General features: G+C 54.2%; 1 long non-coding RNA gene across 1 annotated transcript; it reads right to left on the bottom strand.

Annotated features, from left to right (window-relative positions):
• LOC103346516 (uncharacterized) lies at positions 1–26,067 on the bottom strand. The gene is made up of 3 exons (XR_016234982.1): positions 25,960–26,067; positions 16,890–16,988; positions 1–1,652 (listed from the first exon to the last, which is right to left on the bottom strand). It is a non-coding gene; the product is annotated as an uncharacterized LOC103346516 (long non-coding RNA).

Raw genomic sequence — 26,067 nt, 5'->3', positions numbered from 1 at the left:
TTTTGCAGATCTCAGTTGGCTTTATTTTTGAATCTAGAAACACCCAATCTGGACCAAAAATACTTCGGGAGGTGGGGTGCCAGCGCTGCGGCATGGTGGGTAAAGCCACTGCCTGCAGTGCCACCATCCCTTATGGGTGCCGGTTCAAGTCCACTTACTATCCAGCTCTCTGCTATGGCCTGGGAAGGCAAGGGAAGATGGCCCAAGTCCTTGGGCCCCTGCACCCACGTGGGAGACCCGGAAGAAGCTCCTGGCTCCGGATCAGTGCAGCTCTGGCCGTTGGGGCCAGCTGGAGAGTGAACCAGCAGAAGGACCTCCCTTCCTCTCCCTCTCTCTCCCCTCTAATTCTGACTTTCAAATAAATAAATTTAAAAATATGTCAGGGTGTCCTGCTCCACCACATGGGGAGGTTGGCATGAGCCTGCCTTACTGTCTACATGCTTCAAGAATAGGTTACACTCTGCTTAACATCCGGGTAGGGCCGCCTCAGGATGCCAGACGCAACAGTCGCTCCCTCTCAGTCAACTTCACAGCGTAACAGGACTTCACTGGCATTGGTATGGCACTCACCAGCCTACCCTGACGTCAGTTCCCAGTGGGTGGCAGCAGACAGTCCACTGTGAGCAGGGCAAACAGCAGGAAACAGGTTCTGGTCAGCATCAGGTGCAGCAGCGAGGACTTCCTTATGCCGACCCAGACAGCCTGCAGTCTCCTGTTTTCAGAAGAAGCATGCTCTGGGATCTGCCGCATTTAGCATGAGCAATTCCACTCTGGTTAGGCCGAGTGAAAGCAGTGGCTTAGTCCAGAGCAAGGCCCCCCCCCACCCCGCCACCCCACCCTGTAATGTTTAAAAGTTCCCCCCTTTTGGTCAGGCTCTTGCCCAGGTGAGATGTGACCAAAACATAATGGCATTGGCACAGCAGGTGCCATCATTCTGGGTGTCCTCCCTCGGTCACGCACCCTTGTCATCACACGGTTTCAGTTTCTGTCCCAGATGATGAGAAGCCATCAGACATTTGATGGACAACTGTAGGCTTGAGAATACACTGTACCAGGGAGACGACAGACTTTGGAGTGTGCTCCATAGCCAGGGCACCCACGAGCCAGAGGTGAAGTCCACCTGCTCTAACCAGGCAGCCTGTCCACTGACGCTTGCAATGAGCCTCTACAAGGCCCAGTGTATTCACCCATCTGTGACAAGCTTCAGCCACGGCCCAGTCTTCTCCCTGCTCAGCCACCTAGAGCTAGCTTAGGGTAGGGTACGGAGTGAAAGCAAGTGGTCTGCATGTCTTCACAAACAAAGCTTCCCACCAGGTGAGCCAAAGACCCTCTTAGGCCACGTAAAGACGGGTCTGGCCAGAACAGCCAACATTTCGTCAGCCTGCAAGAGTGACTGGCGGTGGGATTTTCCTGCCAATGGAAAAGGTAGTCATATCCAAGGAACAGCTAAGAAGTTGGAGTCCAGCCTCCTGGCAGTGTCCTGGGAAAGCTGTCCATCCTGGTGTGCGGTTCCAGTGTTCGGGCTGTGGCACTGGGTGGCTCGCCTGGACACTGTGGCCCACACAGCAGGCATGAGACTTCTTTGGAATTTACCCCACGATGTCCAGCTTCAGCTTACAACGCTTCAGGAACTGAGCAGCTCCTGTCCACAGCTGGAGATGGAAGAATTCAGGATTCAGTCCAGTCTCCAGGCACGCAATAAAAACCTGAAAGCAGTGAACTGAGATACCCTCTAGTAACAGGTGTGCTATATTTCTCCTTCACACATAATCTTTCTCTTTACAAGCCACTTGCATTTCTACTAAAAATAATCAGAGTAAGAATAATTTGTTAGCAAAATGGGCTTAGCCACATCCAATCTAGGCTGTTTGTTTACAAAAGTTCAGCAAGAATGGCAATCAGCCACATAGACTCTGGCTGAAACTTTGGATAAGGGCTCTCAGGCTGGACTGTCAAACCTCTCCGTTGCCAGGAAGCCAAAACAGGCTTCAGACGGTACCAGCCCTGTGTGCATCAGCAAACAACATCCCAGCAGGAGCCTGAGACCCTGCACACCTGTGCTTCCACTGCACACAGCTTCATGTACAGTTTATGCGAATAATTATGCTTCCATGAAAACAAGAATGCCCATCATCAATAGTTCTGAATTCCGGAGACACTAGGTGGGGAGAAAAAGCAAATGTTTACATTATTTTTCAAAAAGGTCTGTTTTACCAACTTGTTATATGCTACAGACCACTTAAAAGAAAAAGAAAACCCTTAAATATGGAAAACCCAAGATTAAAAGGACCAAGAATATAAATTTTTTTTAAAAAATATAAAAACCCAGAGCCGGCGCCGTGGCTCAATAGGCTAATCCTCCACCTTGCGGCGCCGGCACACCGGGTTCTAGTCCCGGTTGGGGCGCCGGATTCTGTCCCGGTTGCCCCTCTTCCAGGCCAGCTCTCTGCTATGGCCAGGGAGTGCAGTGGAGGATGGCCCAGGTGCTTGGGCCCTGCACCCCATGGGAGACCAGGAAAAGCACCTGGATCCTGGCTCCTGCCATCGGATCAGCGCGGTGCGCCGGCTGCAGCGGCGGCCATTGGAGGGTGAACCAACGGCAAAGGAAGACCTTTCCCTCTCTGTCTCTCTCTCACTGTCCACTCTGCCTGTCAAAAATAAAAAAAAAAAAAAAAAAAAAAAAAAAAAAAAAAAAAAAATATAAAAACCCACAATTCTTCACCAGTCTCATGTAGTCAGCTTCTGTTTGACGTGTAGGTTAGGAGTCTCACGAGTCAGATTTTTCCATTAGGACTCTCAATTCTTACCCTGTCCAATGCTATAATCTCAAAGAGTTGTCAGAAACCTGCACTTCATCCCACCTATCCATCTCCTTGAAGTCTCAACACTTTCACAATTATCATTGCTTGCAGAAAAAAAACGTCCAGAAAAGGATGGGATTAAAGTAACTGAAGGGGCCAGCACTGTGGAGTAGTGGGTAGGGCCACCGCCTGCAGTGCTGCCATCCCATGGGGTACTGGTGTGGGTTCCAGCTGCTCCACTTCCGATCCAGCTCTCTGCTATGGCCTGGGAAAGCAGTAGAAGATGGCCCAAGTCCTTGGGTCCCTGCACCCGCATGGGAGACCTAGAAGAAGCACCTGGCTCCTGGCTCCTGGCTCCTGGCTTCAGATCGGCTCAGCTCCGGCTGCTGTGGCCTATTGGGGAGTGAAACAGCGATAGAAGATTTCTCTCTCTCTCTCTCTGCCTCTCCTTCTCTCTCTGTGTAACTCTTTCAAGTAAAATAAATAATCTTTAAAAAAATAAACAAAGTAACTGAACAATGACTTGAATGCTCACAATTAAAGATCTGACAAAAGTTCATTATAATTATAGAAAAATTGACAGGGAAATCTGATTATTTCTATGGCATACAGCAAATTTTTTTTAAAAGGAGAAGTAGTGTGCTCACTTTGGCAGCACACACATGCTTTTTTTTTTTTTTAAGATTTATTTTATTTATTTGACAGGCTGAGTTACAGAGAGAAGTAGAGACAGAGAGAGAGGTCTTCCATCCACTGGTTCACTCCCCAGAGGGCCGCAACGGCCGGAGCTGTGCCAGGAGCTTCTTCTGGGACTCCCACATGGGTGCAGGGGCCCAAGGACTTGGGCCATCCTCTACTGCTATCCCAGGCCATAGCAGAGAGTCAGATTGGAAGAGGAGCAGCCGGGACTAGAATCGGCGCCCATATGGGATGCTGGTGCTTCAGGCCAGGGCGTTAACCCACTGAGCCACAGCACCGGCCCCATGGCATAGAGCAATTTAACATGACCAAAGTTGTGGCTAATATCCGTTTTTAGGAATTTCATACAATTGTTGGGAAACATAGTAATAACATTTTCATACAAATATAGCTCAAAGAATGTTTAGCACCATTTATTTCACAATGCTTCCCATAAATTAATTTACATACCAAGAGAGCCCCAGTGGTTTAGAATGTCCTTTGTGGGTGTTCCAGAAGTCTTCTGGAACATGCCAGGGTTAGGTCAAGGTCAGAAAGACTTAATATAGAATTTGACTTAGGGACATTAGCCAAAAATGTCAAGAAAGTTGAAGACATCTAAATGAAAAGATCAAGTCCACCAAGGAAAAACAGTCACTCATTGAAGCAGAGGGACTTGACTTAGCTGTAAATACTGAAAAGATTCACTCTACCTAAGTGATCAAAGACATAGCACAGGACAGCACAAAGCACAAGAAAAAAATCTCGATAAAATGTGTTTTGTTCCCCAGGCCCATTACTTGAGAGGAAAACAAAACAAAACCCATTTACGTCCTTGACCAATACTGTAAGAAAACTGGCATTTTAACATAAAAGACCAAAAAATAAAAAGAAATGAAAGAAGACCAATAAAGGGAAAAATACAAATTCTATTTCTGCATCAGCGCACCAGTACAGCTGATTTAATCTCCAGTCAGCCTTGACCATGCAGTATTTCCACAAACTTGTATGACCAACCCGTCCAAACAAAATGTGTCCGCACAGCTCTGCCCATGACACACGTCTCACTGCCTGCACACAGCTGTTTCCAGTGGTTCAATCACATGGCTCAGTCCTAACTACTAGTGCTCGGAACCTGACTAGAAGCACTGTGAATTGTTTCATGTAAGCGGCCACCAATTTTCGCATTTAACAGGCCCAAATAAACCACATAAAAACAGATGCCAGTATATATAAACTTAAGCTTATTAATGTTTCAGTGTTTTAACTTACTTAGAAATGATTGAGAGCCCGACACTGTGGCGTAGCGGGTTAACACCCTGGCCTGTAGCGCCGGCATCCCTTATGGGTGCTGGTTCGAGACCCCGCTGCTCCACTTCCAATCCAGCTCTCTACTGTGGCCTGGGAATGCAGTGGAAGATGGCCCAGGTCCTTGGGCCCCTGCACCCACATGGGAGACCTGGAAGAAGCTCCTGGCTCCTGGCTCCTGATTGGTGGATCTCCAGCCGTTGCAGCCATCGGATGGAAGATCTCTCTCTCTCTCTCTCTCTTTGCCTCTCCTCCTCTCTCTGTGTAACTCTTTCAATTAAATAAATAAATATTTTAAAAAAAGAAATGATTGAGGCATTTAATGGGAATACTTGATTTCACTTTAAGGTTACAACTTACCAAAAAGATTTTTGAAACTATTTTTAAGTACATATACATATATATATGTATATAAAATAAAACATAATTATTGAAAAGTTCATCTAGAAACTCTTATCCTACTGATAGTCCTATTCACTTACGCTTAACATCTATGCTTGAAATGTTCATAAGACTTTCCATCAGCCTGATGAGCAAATCTGGGTAAAAATGTGTGCACAGCAGTCAGTGGCTCAGACTTGCAGACAGAAGCAGATCTTGCAGCTTTCACACTACAACGCCCAGCCTCCTGCCAAGCCCAGGAACTCAAGACCCACCAGAAGGCCCTGCTGTGGGATTGCCGAGACCACCTCAGATGTGAAAGCTGCTTCCTAATACTACTTGTGGAAGACTTTTAGTTTATGTCCTTTGAGTTGCTTCTAATTAGCTTTATTTTCTCCTTCCATGACAAGCGTCTCTGAAGTCTGTGCTTGCAAACACTAACATCAAGTTCTAGAGAAGACACAGAGCAGGAGCTGCTTGGCAAGGCCAGCCTGACAGGGCCTGCGTGTGCCCAAGGCTCACTTGGGTGGGCAAGACGTCCCCGTCAGAAAAATGGCTTTGTTGTATTTTCCCCTAACGTGGTCTTGAGGTTTCTGTCCCAGAGCAGCTGTGACCTCCAGCCCTGGTCAGCCTGCCAAGAGAGCCAGGCCATGCCCTGACAGAACTGGATCAGTCAGCTCAGTGGGGTACAGCAAGATTCAAAATGGCGGTGCCGGCACCCCGGGTTCTAGTCCCGGTCGGGGCGCCGGATTCTGTCCCAGTTGCTCCTCTTCCAGGCCAGCTCTCTGCTGTAGCCTGGGAATGCAGTGGAGGATGGCCCAAGTGCTTGGGCCCTGCACCCGCATGGGAGACCAGGAGAAGCATCTGGCTCCTGGCTTTGGATCAGCGCAATGCGCTGACCGCAGCGGCTATTGGGGGCTGAACCAACGGAAAAGGAAGACCTTTCTCTCTGTCTCTCTCACTGTCCACTCTGACTGTCCAAAAAAAAAAAAAAATGGCAACACCAGAAAGCTCAGAATTCACAAGGACACAGTGAGGGTCATGAAGTTCAGAGGCCTGTTCAGAAGAGCTGGCCAAGGCTAGAAAGGCAGACAGGTGGTTTTACCTTATAAGGAAACGCTGCTTCTGCCAAGAAAGTCACGTCACGTCCAGCAGCCCTGTCGGCTATGCTTTGGATATGGTTTCAGTGGTCCCCAGTGTGGCAGTACTGGGCTGGCAGAACCTTGGCGGGTGGGGGCCTTAGAGGCTGGTGCCGTGGTGTAGTGGGTAAAACTGCCTGCAGGGCCAGCATCCCATATGGGCACCGGTTAGAGTCCCAGCTGCTCTGCTTCCGATCCAGCTCCCTGCTACTGTGCCTGGGAAACCAGCAGAAGATGGCCTAAGTCCTTGGGCTCTTGCACTCATGTGGGGGACCTGGAAGAAGTTCCAGGCTCCTGGCTTTGGCTTGGCACAGCACTGGCTGTTGCAGCCATCTGGGGAGTGAACCAGCATTTGGAAGACTGCTCTTTCTCTCCCCCCACCTAACTGTTCCTCTCAAATAAATAACAGATCTTAAAATAATAATAAAAAAAAAAGTAGAAAAAAAAGAGGTGGGGCCTGGTGGAAGGAAGTCCCCAGGCATGGGCTGCTGTAGCAAGCCTTGCCATATGACCACTCCACCACTGCAGAGCTGTCTGCCAGCCCTGTGCAGTCTCCAGGGCCTGGGCCACATCCGCTGTTACCCTGCCCTCAGCTATTCTGTTACAGTAACACAAAACAGACCAAGTAGGGTATGGGCAGAGGGCAGAGGTGGGCAGAGCATAGAGGAGCAGTCTGGGAAAGGCCTGTGTGGAGCATCAGTCACTTCCCAGAAGGGGATGATTCTGCCAGGATTAAAGGCCACCCTTGTTATGCAGTAGCAAAGACTCTGTCGATCTGAAGCTAGGAGCCAGCAGCTTCTTCTGGGTCTCCCACATGAGTGCAGGGGCCCAAGGACTTGGGCCATCTTCACTACTTTCCCTGGCCATAGCAGAGAGCTGGATTGGAAGTGGAGCAGCTGGGACTCGAACTGGCACCCATTTGGCTTTTATCCACTATGCCACAGCGCCAGCCCCAGCAGCAAAGACTGAAATGTCTAAGCCCTAGGGCTTTATAGAAAAACTGGTGGAGGACGGCGCCGCGGCTCAATAGGCTAATCCTCCGCCTGTGGCGCCGGCACCTCAGGGGTTCTAGTCCCAGTCGGGGTGCCGGATTCTATCCCAGTTGCTCCTCTTCCAGTCCAGCTCTCTGCTGTGGCCCGGGAGGGCAGTGGAGGATGGCCCAAGTGCTTGGGCCCTGCACCCGCATGGGAGACCAGAATCACCTGGCTCCTGGCTTCGGATCAGCGCGGTGCGCCAGCCGCAGTGGCCACTGAGGGGTGAACCAACGGAAAAGGAAGACCTTTCTGTCTCTCTCTCTCTCTCTCTCTCTCTCTCTCTCACTGTTCACTCTGCCTGTCAAAAGAAAGGAAAGAAGGAAGGAAGGAAGGGAGGGAGGGAGGGAGGGAGGGAGGGAGGGAGAAAAACTGGTGGAAAACACCTCTGAACTGCAAAGCATTCAGCTGCACTTTTGTGACTTAATTGCTAATGCTCAGGTTGAGAGCAAAAGGAAACAGAGCAGGACCTGGACAATCTGCACCCTGCCTAGGCAAAGATCAGCACTGATGAGAGGAGGCATGTGGGAGAGAGCCAGGGCCACCTCACAGGCCCATCTGCCTTGGCAGCAGTGGGGAGGGGGTGCCTTAGAGCCCTGCTCTCTGCACCCTGGCGCACATGGCTCACCCTGCCAGTCCAGAGTGCAAAGGGTGAGCCCTGGCAGCACTTCACAGCTGACCCAGCGTGGTCCACAGGGGCACAGGCGTGGCTCACACTGCTGCTTCTCAACCACACAACGCAGGTTTCGCCAGTGTGCAGAATGCAAAAAGTTATGGCGTCATGACAACTCCCATCACGATTTCAAAAAAAAAACCCTGGGAGACAGAAGTCTTCCTCAGGGACGGAGCTGCCAGTCTTCCTGGACAATGCCTGGTGCAGCCATGAGAGGAGCTGCAGCAGGAACCCCAGAAATGTAGAGCAACCAGCAGCAATGTCAGCCAGGCACCGAGTGGGCAGCAGTGTTCAAAGTCTGCTCTGCTGAGGGCTTAGGACCCCCTTATTATAGGGGGTAACCTGGATCATAGCCGGAAGACATTTGCCTTGAGTATCAGATGAGACGTTGGACTCTGAATGAGCTGAGGTTCGCAAGTTGTGAATGCCTTTGTGCAGTGAGAAGGCCATGAGCTCGGGGGGCCAGGACAGGAAGCCAGAGTCAGGGTTTGGAAGTTTGCCCCCCAAGGGTTCCTCTGCTGGAGACCTGGTCCCCAGTGTGGTGACCTGTAAGAGGTGTGACATGATAGACATGCATGTGTCCCTTCTGGGTTGCATCCATGGCACCTGGTTCATGGCCCAGTAACCCTTGTCATGTCCTAAGAGACTAGACTAGCGTTGGGGAGTTCAGACTTTGCTCTAGCTCCTCCTGCTCTTGCCCCACCTTCCTGTTTTGGAACTGGCCATGAGGACCGACCCCTCATCTGACAGTGGCCCACAACACCCATTTCAGGAGCAAGAGATTCTGCAGAGGCCCAGGAGAACTGAGGAGGCTGCCCCGCCCTGTGCCCCGCCCTGCCCACCAGGCCTGAGGAGGAGGCCTCCCAAAGCCCACAAGGTCAGCAGTGGAGAGAGGGCTGGAGAGGACATAGGTGCTCCCCCGCCCTCTCCCTAAGTGACCCCAACCCCACTCTTCGTAACCTCCTTTCTGGTAAGCCAGGCAAGGAAAGGAAATGTGTCTCTGAGTTACCGAGCCGCCGGAGCAAACTAACAAACCCAAGGAAGGGGTTGTGGAACCCCACTTACAGCCCCACCGTCAGAGCACAGGGAAACCTGGGACTGTGACCCGCGTGGAAGCACAGGGGAGCCCTGGGGACCAAGCCCTCGCCCTGCAGGTGGACAGTGGCAGAGCTGAGCTGAACCGGAAGACGTCCAGCCAGCGTCCGAGCCCCACCTGCGGTGGGAGAAATGCTGTCTGAGGGAGCGTGGCTTGAGAGCAGGCTGTGAGCAGCAAGCCCGACACTGCCCCTGCATCTCGCACACTAGGGCCATCGCGGGGCCTTCATCAGAGCTGGGAGAGGCAAGCACGTGCCCCTGAGCTTCCAGAATGGGAGCTCAGAACTCAGCACCCTGGAAAGGACCCACTCTTCTCACTGAGTGAGCATCTTGCACGTGTCCAACTCTGTACATCTTTAGTAGCTGTTTTAAGACTTGCAAACATTTCCAGCTGGGCCATGGCAGCTGTGATCAGTGGGACTTTTTTTTTTTTTAAGATTTATTTATTTACTTGAAAGAGTTACAGAGAGAGGGAAGAAGGAGAGGCAGAGAGAGAGGTCTTCCATCTGCTGGTTCACTCCCCAAATGGCTGCAACTGCTGGAGCTGTGCCAATCTGAAGCCTGAAGCCAGGAACCAGGAGCTTCTTCTGGGTCTCCCACGCGGGTACAGGGGCCCAAGGTCTTGGGCCATCCTCTACTGCTTTCCCAGGCCATAGCAGAGAGCTGGATCGGAAGTGGAACAGCTGGGTCTCGAACCGGCGCCCATATGGGATGCTGGCACTGCAGGCAGTGGCTTTACCTGATCTGCCACGGTGCTGCCCCACCATGGGCAGTGTTCTTTGCAGAGACTGGCAGCAGGAGAGTATTCCACCTCCAGAGTCCAGTTGTGAAATGGCCAGGGCAGCAGATAGCTGTACTAAGGGTTTTACATGAGGTTCATATCGTATCTCCACTGGAAGGGATGAAACCCTTGTCTCCACAACACTGCTGAGTCCCTAGGACCCCAGAGCGGCAGCAGCCTAACCCTGGCAGGGTGGCAGCTCCAGCAAGGGCCACAGCTCTGCCTGCTGGGTACAGCATCAAAGGAGGTGGACAGAGCAGGACCCAGACACCTGAGAACCAGGAAACTCAGCACTGCCTAGGGAAGAGCCCTGTGGAGCCTTCAAGGGTCACAAGCTGTGTGGCATCCCCTGGAGGGAGAGCCAGGAAGGGAAGACTGAGGAGACAGCTGCACGGGAACAGCTAACAGAAGGATCCCAGAGGAGGAGGGGCCAGCAGGCAGATGTGCGAGCAAAGATGGCAAAGGACATCCCAGGACTTTCTTCAGTGGATCTGACCAACAGGACAGCAACTGGGACAGCCTCAGAGGACACCACCCACGAGCACCCAACCCAGCTGCTGGCTGTCATACTCTGTGGGACGACGTGACCTCCATGCTTTTGAGTACAGACTCCTATGCTTGCCATACATTTCATAACCGAGGGGAAAAGGGAGTTTACACTCAGAGCATCCTGCAGCTGCAGCTCTAGTAACTCCTTTTTACCTTGTCAAAAGCCACATCTTCAACAGCTTCCCAAACAGGGACGCCAGCTTTGGTGGACTCTAGCAGGAGGCTTGCGCCAGAGGCAGACAAAGTGGTGCAGAGTTCAGGGTTTTAAAAATCGCCCAACACCTTGCACCAAGCTGGGTCTAAGTGTAGTCTGCTCTCTGAAACTTTGTGCCCAATATATCTTACTTGGGCTTTCAAGTAACTTTTCCTTAGAAAAATTATGGCATTGGGCAGCAAAGCTTCTTAAAATGTGTATACTGTCGGCCAGTGCCGCAGCTCACGAGGCTAATCCTCCAACTTGCAGCACCGGCACACCAGGTTCTAGTCCCGGTCAGGGCGCCGGATTCTGTCAGTTGCCCCTCTTCCAGGCCAGCTCTCTGCTGTGGCCCGGGAGTGCAGTGGAGGATGGCCCAGGTGCTTGGGCCCTGCACCCCATGGGAGACCAGGATAAGTACCTGGCTCCTGCCTTCGGATCAGCGCAGTGCACCAGCCATTGGAGGGTGAACCAACGGCAAAGGAAGACCTTTCTCTCTCTCTCTCTCTCTGTCCACTCTGCCTGTAAAAAAAAAAAAAAATGTGTACACTGTCCTCATATCCAGTCTGTGAGGGAGCAGAGCAGCTCACCCACGCCTGCAGAAATGGAAACCTGGAAGCAAGGTAACATCGTCTAGGTTTGCCTTCACAATGAAGTGCTGGAGCGGCCGTCCCTGGAGAAGTCAAAGGCACCGGGAGTCCAGGCACCTGCTGGCCGTCCCTGGAGAAGTCAAAACACCGAGCGTCCAATCGCCTGCTGGCCATCCCTGGAGAAGTCAAAGGCACCGGGAGTCCAGGCACCTGCTGGCCGTCCCTGGAGAAGTCAAAGGCACTGGGAATCCAGGCACCTGCTGGCCGTCCCTGGAGAAGTCAAAGGTGCCAAGCATCCAGGCACCTGCTGGCCGTCCCTGGAGAAGTTAAAGGCACCGAGCGTCCAGGCGCCTGCTGGCCGTCCCTGGAGAAGTCAAAGGCACCAAGCGTCCAATCGACTGCTGGCCGTCCCTGGAGAAGTCAAAGGCACCGGGAGTCCAGGCTCCTGCTGGCCGTCCCTGGAGAAGTCAAAGGCACTGAGCGTCCAGGTGCCTGCTGGCCATCCCTGGAGAAGTCAAAGGCACTGAGCGTCCAATCGACTGCTGGCCGTCCCTGGAGAAGTCAAAGGCACCGGGAGTCCAGGCTCCTGCTGGCCATCCCCGGAGAAGTCAAAGGCACCGGGAGTCCAGGCTCCTGCTGGCCATCCCCGGAGAAGTCAAAGGCACCGGGAGTCCAGGCTCCTGCTGGCCATCCCTGGAGAAGTCAAAGGCACCGAGCGTCCAATCGACTGCTGGCTGTCCCTGGAGAAGTCAAAGGCACCGGGAGTCCAGGCTCCTGCTGGCCGTCCCTGGAGAAGTCAAAGGCACCGAGCGTCCAATCGACTGCTGGCCATCCCTGGAGAAGTCAAAGGCACCGAGCGTCCAATCGACTGCTGGCTGTCCCTGGAGAAGTCAAAGGCACCGGGAGTCCAGGCTCCTGCTGGCCGTCCCTGGAGAAGTCAAAGGTGCCAAGCGTCCAATCGACTGCTGGCCGTCCCTGGAGAAGTCAAAGGCACCAGGAGTCCAGGCATCTGCTGGCCGTTCCTCAAGAAGTCAAAGGCACCAAGCGTCCAGGCGCCTGCTGGCCGTCCCTGAAGAAATCAAAGGCACCAAGCGTCCAGGTGCCTGCTGGCCATCACTGGAGGAGTCAAAGGCACCAAGCGTCCAGGCACCTGCTGGCCATCACTGGAGAAGTCAAAGGCACCGGGAGTCCAGGCACCTGCTGGCCGTCCCTGGAGAAGTCAAAGGCACCAGGAGTCCAGGCACCTGCTGGCCGTACCTGGAGAAGTCAAAGGCACTGGGAGTCCAGGCACCTGCTGGCCATCCCTGGAGAAGTCAAAGGCACCGGGAATCCAGGCACCTGCTGGCCGTCCCTGGAGAAGTCAAAACACCGAGCGTCCAATCGCCTGCTGGCCATCCCTGGAGAAGTCAAAGGCACCGGGAGTCCAGGCACCTGCTGGCCGTCCCTGGAGAAGTCAAAGGCACCGGGAGTCCAGGCACCTGCTGGCCGTCCCTGGAGAAGTCAAAGGTGCCAAGCATCCAGGCACCTGCTGGCCATCCCTGGAGAAGTTAAAGGCACCGAGCGTCCAGGCGCCTGCTGGCCGTCCCTGGAGAAGTCAAAGGCACCGGGAGTCCAGGCACCTGCTGGCCGTCCCTGGAGAAGTCAAAGGCACTGGGAATCCAGGCACCTGCTGGCCGTCCCTGGAGAAGTCAAAGGTGCCAAGCATCCAGGCACCTGCTGGCCATCCCTGGAGAAGTTAAAGGCACCGAGCGTCCAGGCGCCTGCTGGCCGTCCCTGGAGAAATCAAAGGCACCAAGCGTCCAATCGACTGCTGGCCGTCCCTGGAGAAGTCAAAGGCACCAGGAGTCCAGGCTCCTGCTGGCCATCCCCGGAGAAGTCAAAGGCACCGGGAGTCCAGGCATCTGCTGGCCATCCCTGGAGAAGTTAAAGGCACCGAGCGTCCAATCGACTGCTGGCCGTCCCTGGAGAAGTCAAAGGCACCAGGAGTCCAGGCATCTGCTGGCCATCCCCGGAGAAGTCAAAGGCACCGAGCGTCCAATCGACTGCTGGCCATCCCCGGAGAAGTCAAAGGCACCGGGAGTCCAGGCATCTGCTGGCCATCCCTGGAGAAGTCAAAGGCACCGAGCGTCCAATCGACTGCTGGCCGTCCCTGGAGAAGTCAAAGGCACCAGGAGTCCAGGCATCTGCTGGCCGTTCCTCGAGAAGTCAAAGGCACCAAGCGTCCAGGCGCCTGCTGGCCGTCCCTGAAGAAATCAAAGGCACCAAGCGTCCAGGTGCCTGCTGGCCATCACTGGAGGAGTCAAAGGCACCAAGCGTCCAGGAACCTGCTGGCCATCACTGGAGAAGTCAAAGGCACTGGGAGTCCAGGCACCTGCTGGCCGTCCCTGGAGAAGTCAAAGGCACCAGGAGTCCAGGCACCTGCTGGCCGTACCTGGAGAAGTCAAAGGCAGTGAGCGTCCAATCGACTGCTGGCCATCACTGGAGAAGTCAAAGGCACCGGGAGTCCAGGCACCTGCTGGCCGTCCCTGGTGAAGTGAAAGGTGCCAAGCGTCCAGGTACCTGCTGCCCGTCCCTGGAAAAGTCAAAGGTGCCAAGCGTCCAAGCACCTGCTGCCAGTCCCTGGAGAAGTCAAAGGCACCGGGAGTCCAGGCACCTGCTGGCCGTCCCTGGAGAAGTCAAAGGCACCAAGCGTCCAGGCGCTTGCTGCCCGTCCCTGGAGAAGTCAAAGATGCCGAGCGTCCAGGCACCTGCTGGCCGTCCCTGGAGAAGTCAAAGGCACCGGGAGTCCAGGCTCCTGCTGTCCGTCCCTGGAGAAGTCAAAGGCACCGAGCATCCAATCGCCTGCTGGCCATCCCTGGAGAAGTCAAAGGCACCGAGAGTCCAGGCACCTGCTGGCCGTCCCTGGAGAAGTCAAAGATGCTGAGCGTCCAGGTGCCTGCTGGCCGTCCCTGGAGAAGTCAAAGATGCCGAGCGTCCAGGCACCTGCTGGCCGTCCCTGGAGAAGTCAAAGGCACCGGGAGTCCAGGCTCCTGCTGTCCGTCCCTGGAGAAGTCAAAGGCACCGAGCATCCAATCGCCTGCTGGCCATCCCTGGAGAAGTCAAAGGCACCGAGAGTCCAGGCACCTGCTGGCCGTCCCTGGAGAAGTCAAAGATGCTGAGCGTCCAGGTGCCTGCTGGCCGTCCCTGGAGAAGTCAAAGGCACCGAGAGTCCAGGCACCTGCTGGCCGTCCCTGGAGAAGTCAAAGATGCTGAGCGTCCAGGTGCCTGCTGGCCGTCCCTGGAGAAGTCAAAGGCACCGAGAGTCCAGGCACCTGCTGGCCGTCCCTGGAGAAGTCAAAGGCACTGGGAGTCCAGGCGCCTGCTGGCTGTCCTTGGAGAAGTCAAAGATGCCGAGCGTTCAGGCTCCTGCCGACCGTCCCTGATGAAGGCAAAGGCATCAAGCGTCCAGGCACCTGCTGGCTGTCCCTAGTGAAGGAGAAGGCGTGCCTGACCTCGTGGACAAATCACTGAAACAGGCACTGTGTAGGTCACCACCAGTGGGAATTCGCTGCAGGTGAGGGCTGAGGTGACGTGTCGGAGGTCACCACTGAGGTCTTCGATCCAACAGCACCCACAGCCATTAGGTCTCTCTCCTGGCAGGATCAGGGCATGGTAGGACTGGCATTTGGGACAACGAGATCTTGTAGGTTTGACAGTCAGCAATGGGTTGAAAGCCGAGAGAGCCTTCTCATTCTGTAGTCAAATGTGGGAACTAGGAGAGTGAGGAGCTTCTAGAATTGAGTCAACTCAATCTGGTTTGTCAGATTCCAAAATTATTTCTTCCTTTTAGGAGAAAGATAGGTGCTGAACACCAAGCAGAAAGGAGGGGTTCCCATGAGGACACAGGATGTGATAAAGGGGTACATACCACTATTTGTGCTCCAAGGTGAGGGCTGGTGGAAGGCACTGGGCTGGGCACTGGAGTGTGGCTCCCAGGTCCACAAGGACAGCCAGGGCCTCATTCTGAATCTGAGCTCTCGACCCACGACAGCCTAGGACTGACAGGAGCTCCCGTGATGCCCCGGGGCCCCGACTCAGAAAACACATCCATTACCCAAAATTGAGGGTTTTGAGGGAGGGCCTGCTTAGCTCTCTTCAGCTTGTAGCAATCTTTCTTCCAGTGGCCTGGTTTTTTACAGTAATGGCAGAGGCCAGGAGGAACCCTCTGGGGAGCTTTCAGCTGCTGCAGCAAGTGACTGAGGGTATCGGCAGACTTCTGTGCATTGGTGTACTCCAGGGAGCGGGCTAACTTACTGACCTGACCTACCAGACACTCAGTGGACATGGTTAGCCATTCCATGGAAGATCTTTTAACAAGCAGGGACAGCTCTGGGGTTAGGTTACCCACAAATGCAGAGTTAAAGAGTGGGCTGTAAGAAACAGAACTCACAGGCAATGCAGAGTTTTCCTTAAAGACAAGCTCGAATCGAATGTAGTATTGATAAACTGGCTCATTGGGTTCTTGGACACAAGCATAAATCTTATTCCAATCTGCACGTTTAGGGAATGCCTCCAAGATAGCTCTATGGAGACTCCTGGCCAGACTTTGAGCCTGGGACGGGGACTGGGGTGTCTGCTGCTGGCTATTCAGCTCCAGGTGGGCCCAGTTAGCTTTAGCCATCCAGTGCTTGGCTTGACTTTCGTCAACAAGCATGCGGACTAGCTGGAGGAGATGAGTGACATCGGGCTGATAGACCCGGATTATGACGCTGAACTCATCAGCAAATCGTTGAGGATCTTCAGTGACTTTTGGGAAGGCCCTGACGATGGTTCGGAGCTCATCTTTAGTCCAGGGGACACAGGAGGCTTTGGGTTTAGCCATGTCATCGGAAGGTTCCGAAGCAGAGGTGGTGCACGAGGAGGGAGGAGGACGTTCCAGGGAGCAGTGAACCTTGGCTTCCAAGTCCTTGATGTCCTTTCTGAGTTGTCTGTTTGCATCAGCAAGCTGGGAGATGGTGCCTTGCAGGGAGGCAACCTCTGCGTGCTGAGCACGGCTTGAAGCTTCCAGATACCACTTGAAAAACGCATCCCATTCTGAAGGCTGGACCACACAGCCAAGCTCTCCTAACTTATTTCTGAGGAAAGCAAGCTTCGGAAGTTCAAACGATCCCCACTGCGGCCACTGGAGCTCTACATTACTCCTGGTGTAATATACCCAGGAGCTCAGAAACGCACAAGCGTGTGACCCACAGTGGGTGAGCATGTAGCTGGCCGGGGTCCCTGACGGAGGGGTGTGCTGCCACGCTTTAGAGCTGGCCGGAGTCCCTGACGGAGCGGTGTGCTGCCACGCTTTGGAGCGGGAGGATCCCATTCTGTTTCCCATGAGGACGTCAGGAGTAGTGGGCAAAGCGTCTGCCGGAGGGATGGACGGCTCTGCTCTACTCGTCTGACCTGCAACACAGTTCCCTGACCCTGGCAGGCCCCTTGAGGTAATCTCACCTGGCAGGGACCAGTTTATTGCTTCAAAGGAGTCTGACTTCGGAGACTAGACACTCTCATGAAATTGTGACAAGCACCTGTGCTCAACCTGCATCCACCCTGGGATGTCACTTGCTCCTCACAGATGTTTCAGCGACACCCAGAGAGCAGAGGCAAACCCCGGGTAGAGTCGGGTCCAAGGAGGGACCTTACCGTCCAGCGGCGAGTGGAGGCGCACGAGCCGCAGGCTTAGGGGCAGCACACGATTACAGGGGCTGCCGAGCCAGGAAAGGCTGTCCTCTTTCTGTCGGCCTGAAATGAGTGATAGGACATTCCTCTAAACAAGCTATTCAGAAACAGCAAGGAGAGGCTGCTGCTGTGGCGCAGTGGGTTAAGTCGCTGCCTGCGACACCTAAAATCCCATATAGTCACCTGTGGGGAGCAACTGAGACTAGACTAAGTTACTGGAATTAAGACTTATTCTATGCATCTGCTCTCCCACAATATGGTGCTGAGAGGGAGCAAACAACCTCTACGCAGCTGCCTCATCAGTTTGACTGATAAGCCGCAGGAGCTGATCCTGCTCCTGATTGGAGGAGGGCAGCGTGCTCGGCGTATGGGCAGCAGAGCATGGATTGGTGGAAGAGGACTATAAAGGAGGAGAGAGACAACATGCACCAGGAACACCTGAGGAACATCTGAGCAGCCCCCGAGAGAGCCGGCCGGCGGTGTGCTGCTCCTCCGCGGTAGCGGGGAAAGCGGCAGGGGGTGCCGCCCCTCCACCTCCGTGGAGGCTAACCCAGGACAGCGTCGTTCCTCCGCGAGTGAGGGACCGGCAGCTAACCTGGGAAAGAGCCGAGCAGACAAAAGAACAGCACAGGGTTTAGTGTTGTTTCTTCGCGAATGGGGGAGCGACAGTCACCAGCAGTGGAGAATGGCCCAATTGCTTGCGTCCCTGCAACCATACAGGAAACCTGGAAGAAGCTCCTGGCTCCTGGCTCCAGCCTGGCCCAGCCCTAGCCATTGTGAACATTTGGGGAGTGAACCAGCGGATGGAAGACCTCTCTCTCTGTTTGTCTCTCTCTCTCTAAACTCTGCCTTTCAAATAAAACAGAAATAGTAACACTGGAACACATGTCTGTGGTAGAGCATGGGTGCATCCTAGGGAGCCAGGGCAAGGCAGAAGAGACGTTCATTTGTAAGGGTTCCAAGGTCCCCCACTTTCTTTCTGGGTCCTAGCCAACATCGCAATTATCTTGAACATTCACAGGCACTGATCAAGTGTTTGGTTTGTTGCCCAAAACAGGTAAAGAAAGTGTCCTTATCCCTGAGACAACGCCTTAAGTCCTTTCACAAAACACATGCCCCAACGGTACCACAACAGTGCCCAAGGGGAGCCCCTCATGGCCCATCTCCATAGTGTGCTGCTCTCTGAGCGGCCCCTGCATTGCTGCAGACCGAGTACCTGGTACTTAGTGCTGCCTTCTTTGCACGCCTCTACCATCTCAGAATGTTTGGGCTCTCCTGTGGGAACTCCCATGCCATTACTTGTGTGGCCTCTCAAGCTGCAGGTTTGGTTAGACAGAACAACTGGCACAGCTGGCAGGATCCCAAAGAAACATGCAAGGGCAGAGGCCTGCTGCAGGGAGACCCCAGAGTGGCCGGTAGGGTCTATGGGGGCTCTGTGACACCTTTGCTCAAAGCCATAGGTAACCCTGGGCACTAGTGCCCGCCTTGACCAGCCTGATGCAGCTTTCTTCTTCTCAAGATTTATTTATTTATTTTAAAGGATTACAGGCAGAAAGAGGGAGAGACAAGAGATCTTCCACCCACTGGTTTACTCCCCAGATGGCCACAACCGCCAAGACTGGGCCAGGCGATGCCAGGAGCTTCTTCCAGGTCTCCCATGTGGGTAGCAGGGGCCCGAGCATTTGGTTCATTTTCCACTGCTTTCCTGGGCACATCAGCAGGGAGCCAGATGGGAAGTGGGGCAGCCAAAGCCAGAACCAGCACCCATAGGGCATGCTGGTATCACAGGCAGCTGCTCTATCCACTACGCAATGGGGCGGCCCCCTTTTTTCTTTGAAAGGCAGAGGGTCAGAGATGGATGTTTTCTATCTGCTGGTTCACTCCCCAGTGCCCTCCTGCAGCAGAGGCTCAGCTGGAAGTGAAGAATGGCAGTTAGAGGAGCAACTATAGCTGGAACGAGCCTGTGTTCCACCACCACCCCTTAACGGGGCAAGAAAACATCTAGAATCCACAACCATCCTATATCCCCGGTGGAGACGCTGCCAGATGGAATTCCTCAGACAGGGAGCGTGAGTCTGGGGCCGCGGGGAAGCCAACAGATCCGAGAACGGGGTTGGGACAGCGCGTCTTGTGCAGTACCTGGTAGAGCCCAGGAAGTTGATTCAGCCATGTGTGCTCCTGTCCCAAATGTGGTGCAGGCACTGTTCAGGGACGTGGCATGCACCTGGACTCAGCACCTACTGTGGCTGAAAATGTCCCAGCGTCACACAGCAGCTGGCCCACCAAGCCATTCCCACTGGCAGAAACACAGAAGCAGACGCCCTGGCCCCAGCCCAGGCAGTGTCACCCCTGAAGAAGCAGTGCATCAGAGGGAGTTCTAGAGGCTCCACACTACCCGGAAAACAGCTCAGCAGGCTGGCTCACCAGCATCCAAACACGGAACAGGGAGGGTGGGCCTTTGGCACAGCAGCAAAGGCACTGCTTGGGGTACCTGTATCCCATATCAGAGTGCCTGGCTTTGAGACTCACCATGACTGCCAGTCAGCGACTGGCTCGCCAGCATAAAGAGACATTTAAAAGAAGGCATATTTATTTTCATCTTATTTGAAGGGCAGAGAAAAAAAAAAAAAGAGATAAAGATCTTACAAACAACGGTTCACTCCCCAGATGTGTACAACAGCCAAGACCGGGTCAGGCTAAAGCCGGGAGACTGGAATCCATCCAGGTCTCCCATGTGGGTAGCAGGGAACAAGTATCTGAGCTGTCACTGCTGCCTCCTGGTATGTATGTGCATTACCAAGAAGCTGGAAACAGAAACAGAGCCGTTCCCTTGTGGAATATAGGCATCCCAAGCCACATCCTAACTGCTGTACTAAATGCCTGCCCAACAGATGAAGAGTCATCACTCGGAAGATACAAGATTTTGGAAGTTGTATGCCAGGAAACAGCGATCAATACCACATACATGTTTCACAAAATCATAGCCCTTACAGGTAACGCCACCCACTCCGGTCAGCTTGGGACACAATACAAAGGCACAGGCATGTGAGACTGTAGGAGCCAGGGAAGGGGTAGACTACAGGGCCCCTGAGTTCACCTCATCCTGCACTGTGTCCGCATGGAAAAACCAGAGTCCTGACTGTTTTGTGACCCACACACACAGCTGCAAGTTGTCCTGGCAGGCACCACAGCAAAGCAGGGTAAGTCACTGCCAGGGATGCCTGCGTCCCATATCCCTCCTTCACTTCCAATCCAGCTCCTGATGCGCCTGAGAAGGCAGAGGACGATGGTTCAAGTATTCGGGTTCCCGCCCCAACACGGGAGGCCTGGATGGAGCCCTGGCTGTGCGGGTGTTGCCAGAACACACCTGCCACTATGGCACCAGAGAAGGAGACCCTGAGGCTTTCACAGGGGTCGCCCAAAGGAAGGTGGGCCCTGTGGTCCCAAATGACTCTTGCCACAAATTGCAAGACAGGACTTATTTTTTTTTTAAGATTTATTTTATTTATTTGAAAGGCAAAGTTAGAGAGAGAGGCATGTGGGGAGCAGCCCGGACTGGACTGAGTTACTGGAATTAAGACTTATTCTATGCATCTGCTCTCCCACAATATGGCGCTGGGAGAGAAGTAAACAGCTTCCGCACAGCTGCCTCCAGTTCAACCAATAAACTGTAGGACTTGCTCCTGATTGGAGAGCAGCGTACTCGGCGTGTGGGCAGCCGAGTTGGGATTGGCGGAGGAGGACTATAAAGGAGGAGAGAGACGGCATGCACCAGGAACATCTAAGGGGAACATCTAGCTGAAGGAACACCTGTGCAGTCCCCGAGAAAGCCGGCCGGCGGTGTGCCGCTCCCCTGTGGAAGTGGGGAAAGCGGCCAGGGGGAACCGCCCTTCCACGGAGGTGGAAGGGATAGTAGCCAACCCGGGAAGAACCAGCAGCAAACCCGGGGAGGGCCGAGCAGACGAAAGAACAGCGCAGGGTCCTGTGTCGTTCCTCCACGAAGAGGGGGAGCGACATAATGGTGCCGTGACTCGGATATGAAGCCTAGGCAGGGCTTAGTGTCGTTCCTCCACGAAGAGGGGGAGCGACAGAGGCAGATACACAAAGAGAGACGGAGTTCTTTCATCTGGCTGGTTTACCACCCAGTGGCTGCACGGCCAGGGTTAGGCCAGGAGCCTGGAACTCCATCCTGGACTCCCACGTAGGTGCAGGGGCCCACGCACTTGGGTCATCCTCCACTGCTTTCCCCGGCCATCGCAGGGAGCTGGATCAGAAGTGGAGCAGTCAGGAATCAAACCAGCAGTAATATGGATGGAACCCAGTGTACCACAATGCCGGACTGAGGGTGACTTTCAAAGGATAAAGGGTAGTGGTGGGAGGTCAGGCTCCTGAAATTCTTAGGCAAACAAAGAGCACCAGTCTCAGGAATAGTAGCTGGAATGTGAAGAGGGCCTTAGCAGAGCGGCACAGGCTGAGCCACTGCCTGCAACACCAGCGTCCCACGTGAGTCTCTGTTAAGAGTCACAGCTGCTCCACTTCTGCTCCAGCTCCCTCTCTGCTAAGGCACCTGGGAAAGCAGCCAAAGATGGCCCAAGTACTTGGGTTCCTGCACCCATATGGGAGACTGGGAAGGAGTTCCAGGCTCCTGGCCTGGTTCAGCCACAGCTGTTGCAGCCATTTGAGGAGTGAACCAGCAGATGGAAGATCTCACTCTCTCCCTCTCTGTCACTCTGCCTTTCAAATAAGTAATAAATCTTTTAACAGCTTTAGGCCAAGCTACACAAAACCTGCTCTGCCTTCCTAAGTGTATGCTGAGACCTCCATTCAATCAGCAGGCATGGAAGTCTGCTTACAGTGCCAACCACCACACGTTAAGGCCGTCCTGCCTCTTTTCTACAGCCAGCGCGGCGCAGGCTCACTGCAATCACTCATGCGTCCTTCCCCCAGACTGTCATCATAACCCAGCCTGGTTTTTAGGTCCCTTGAGCATTTTTCTAACTGCTATCTTCCATGCTGCTGGTCACTACAGGAACTTGTCCCAGACCTTGTTCTTTCTGGCTAGCATCTGTTACTGTTACAAATTCTCTCCTGGCAATTAAAGGGCCAGTTGGAGGGAATGTTACAGACCCCCCTCCCCCTCCTTGCTTGCCATTAAGGAGCCAGTTAGAGACCCCCCTCCTGCTCGTTATCAGAGGGCCAGCTGGGTCTAAGCAAACCAGTGCAGACTTTACAAACCCTTTCCCCACCTGCCATAGAAGCCTGGTCGCATACCTTAGACTCCTGAAAATTACCTCCAGGTTGTTATTTACTAGTTCCTCTACCCTAAAACCATCTTACCTTGCAGTTACAACTTGTTAATCCCTGCAGGCCCAAGATAATAGGGTGGCCCCCCAAACTGCCTTGCTAACTTAGGGTGGAAAAGCAGAGAAAGACAAAGGATTGGGGCTCTGTCAAGCCTGCATGTACTTCTCCTCCTGAAGCCCTTTGCTTTCTTTGGTCTTTTGTCCATGAGATTACCTCTCAGTGATCCCTTTCGTAGGCAGCCTTTGGACAGGTCAAGGCTAATCTAGGGCTGTGGAATTCCTGGGATAAGAAAGTCACATACTCCCATCCTGAAGGAGCACGTTACTCAAGAACACTCTGTTAACATTATCTATGCTGCAGGAGGCCCCGATAAGTTGCTTACATATTTTGTTATCTTTGGTGCTTCTTTGTTCTGCAGCTGGTTATGTATAAATACCACTGAGACTCTAAACGAGCCTTGATCAGCTCTTTGTCTTGGCTCCATTCTCTGCGCCCTTGTCCCTCTTTTCACTCCCACTCCCTCCTTCAGGTTCCGTTCGACTGGTGCGGCGGGCCCGCACACTCTTTCATCGCAGAAATGTTAGCTCCCAGAGCTTTGATTTTACAAATGTATCTAGCTTGTTGCTCAAAACACTTGGAAAAAAACCAGCCCTGACCTGAACCAAATTTCTTAAACCCTTAAATATACCCCATGCCTAGGTGGAACACCCCTTTTGGCTGGGAACAGGTGCCTAAGTTAGCGCTTCCCAGCAACAACAGCTCTGACACACCCGGACATCTAGTTGACAGCAGTGCACCAGTGGTGTGCTTTCCCAGGAGCTTAGCTTGGCGTAAGCACAGCACAGCCATGATGCCAGGGCCTCGTCCCCAGCCGCACAGGGGGCTAAGAAAAAAGATGACAAACTCGCTCGGTGGAGATGAGTGGGCAGATTCCTGTTTTCACACAAGAAAGGAACTCAGACGTGAGACAGAGGAGTGGCGAGCAAGGCAGCAAGCTGTGATGCAGTGGGGCGTCTGTCAGAACGCACAGGAGCTGAGAGGGTGCCCAGTTTACACTCAGAATGGGGTTGCTGAAGGAGTGGCCCTGTCCTCCCTCTTCCTGGACAAAGGATGTGCTGAGTGTGAATTAGGTAGAATTTCTCCCAAGGTTTTATCACCTAGTGTTATCAGACAGGGCAGCCCACCTGGTGTCTGACAGACCCCGTCCCCTTAGGGGAAGGCTGAGCCCAGCTACACGGAGCCTTTGGCATATGGGCAGGACTCCCCAGTGTAAAGTGCTGGGCTGCTTCTAAGGTGGCCTCCAAGGCTGTGACATCCCTTTTCTTTTCCTTTTTAAAGATTTATTCACTTTTTTGAAAAGCAGAGTTACAGAGAGGCAGACACAAAGATAGACAGAGATGTCTTCCATCCACTGGTTCACTCTCCAAATAGCTGCAAGGGCCAGAGCTGGGCTTATCAGAAGCTGGGAGCTTCTTCCGGGTCCCCCATGTGGGTGCAGGATCCAAGCACTTGGGCCATCCTCCACTGCTTTCCCAGGCATAGCAGAGAGCTGGATCGTCAGTGGAGCAGCTGAGACTCCTCATGTGGGATGCCGGCACTGCAGGCAGAGGCTTTACCTACTACACCACAGCACCAGCCCCTTCTTTTCCTTTTATAAAGATTTATTTATTTGAAAGGCAGAGTTACAGAGAAACAAAAGGAGAAACAGAGAGATCTTCTCTCTGCTGGTTCACTTCCCAAACGGTCCCAACAGCCAGGATCCAGGAGCTTTTTCCAGGTCTACCACGTGGGTGCAGGGGCCCAAGGATCTGAGCCATCTTCCACTGTTTTCCCAGGTGCATTACAGGGAGCTGGATCGTAAATGGAGCAGCCTGGACCCAGGACTCGAACCAGTGTCCATATGGGATGCTGGCTCCACAGCACCTCCCGCCTGTGAGGTTCCTTTTCTTTCTTTCTTTCTTTTTTTTTTTGGACAGGCAGAGTTAGACAGTGAGAGAGAGACAGAGAGAAAGGTTTCCCTTTTGCCGTTGGTTCACCCCCCCAAATGGTCGCTACAGCCAGTGTGCAGCACCAATCTGAAGCCAGGAGCTTCCTCCTGGTCTCCCATGTGGGTGCAGGGCCCAAGCACTTGGGCCATCCTCCACTGCCTTCCCAGGCCACAGCAGAGAGCTGGCCTGGAAGAGGGGCAACCAGGACAGAATCCGGCGCCCCGACTGGGACTAGAGGATTAGCCTAGTGAGCCCCAGCCCCAGCCAGAGGTTCCTTTTCAAAGAAACTTTAGTTCTAGACCCTCAATCACACACAGGCTAATTTGTAACTTCCTAACAGTTTCAACTATGGAACCACCTTCCCCTAACTTACCTGCTCAGCAAACCCCATGCCCACCAACTCTTCCCTGCATTGCTGTATTTAGACTGTGCCTCCTTTGCATGCCAGCTATAAAGGAACTGAACAGCTGCCTCCAGTATTAATAGAGACCCAGTATTCATAAACACTCCCCTTTCTGCTTCCTTTTGCCTCCTGCACGTTTGAGTCCATCCTTTGGTGAGCGGGTGGTGCTGGAGCAAGGACAAAGCCTTGGATCCACGCTGACCGCTCACCTACATGACAAGCTGGCCCCCAGGTCTCTCCTTGTAGCCTGCCTTGACCGCCCTGCCCTGCTTGAACTGCTTCACTCTGAAGAGTCCCGCCATCAGCAGCTCAGCCTCCCCCAAACGCCCTCCAGCTCACACAATCTCACAGGACCTTTAGCAGTAGCCCAGCTGCGGCGGGGACCCAAGCCCCTCCCTGCCCGCTTCTCACCACGGAAACCACCAGTCTGTAAGGGAGGAGGCGCTCTGCCGGTCACCACGGAGTGAGCCCCTCCCAGGCTTTGTTCTGAACGACCCTGGTCTGGCAGTGGCTGCATGCAGATGGCCTCAGGTGGGCTATTTCCCACGTGGTAGTAATTTCTTTGGGGTCCCAAGCCGCGCCACCTCCCCGCGAGGCCCCCTGCCACTGCCTGGGGGCGGCTCCAGCACAAGCCGGGTGGAGGAAATGCCACGTCAGCGGTGTGAAACAGAGACGCATGGGCCACAGCACCAAGTGGATGAGCAGGACATTATGGCTAGGAGAGTCCCTAGTGGCACTTCCGTCACCAGGGCCACCCTCATCCGCCGCTCGCCCTGCACACACACCTGAACGCCCCCTGCCCTGCACACACACACCTGAGCCCCCCGGCCCCCCCCCACACCCCTGAGCGCCCCCTGCCCCCCCCACACCCCTGAGCGGCCCCTGCCCCGCATACACACCTGAGCGCCCCTGCCCCCACACACACCTGAACGCCCCCTGCCCTGCATACACACACCTGAGCCCCCCTGCCCTGCATACACACACCTGAGCCCCCCTGCCTCCCCACACCTGAGCGCCCCCTCCCTCGCACACACACACACCTGAGCGCCCCCTCCCCTGCCCACACACACACACCTGAGCGCCCCCTGCCCTGCACACACACAGATGAGCGCCCCCTTGCCCCGCACACACATCTGAGCGCCCCCCTCCCCTGCACACACACCTGAGCGCCCCCTGTCCCGCACACACACCTGAGCACCCCCACGCACACCCGCGGTCTTGGCCGCCCCGCAGGAACCCGCTGAGCAATGCCCGCCCGCCTCCGCCACACCTCAGGGACACACGTGGCTGCAGCCCGCCTCGGCCGCCCGCCCACCTCTGCCACACCTCAGGGACACACCTGAACTCCACAGCCGGCCCGCCTCTCCAGCCCCGGAGCAACAAGCAGAACACAGCTCGCGCCGCCCCCAGAGACTTCCGGCGCCGCACGCACCGCCCCCAGACTTCC

This window comes from Oryctolagus cuniculus, chromosome 6, assembly GCF_051225735.1.
Source record: "Oryctolagus cuniculus isolate XC-2025 breed Fujian yellow rabbit chromosome 6, ASM5122573v1, whole genome shotgun sequence".
Classification (NCBI taxonomy): Eukaryota; Metazoa; Chordata; class Mammalia; order Lagomorpha; family Leporidae; genus Oryctolagus; species Oryctolagus cuniculus.
The sequence above is the reverse complement of the archived record's forward strand: the minus strand, read 5'-3'. Positions and strand labels throughout refer to the sequence as shown.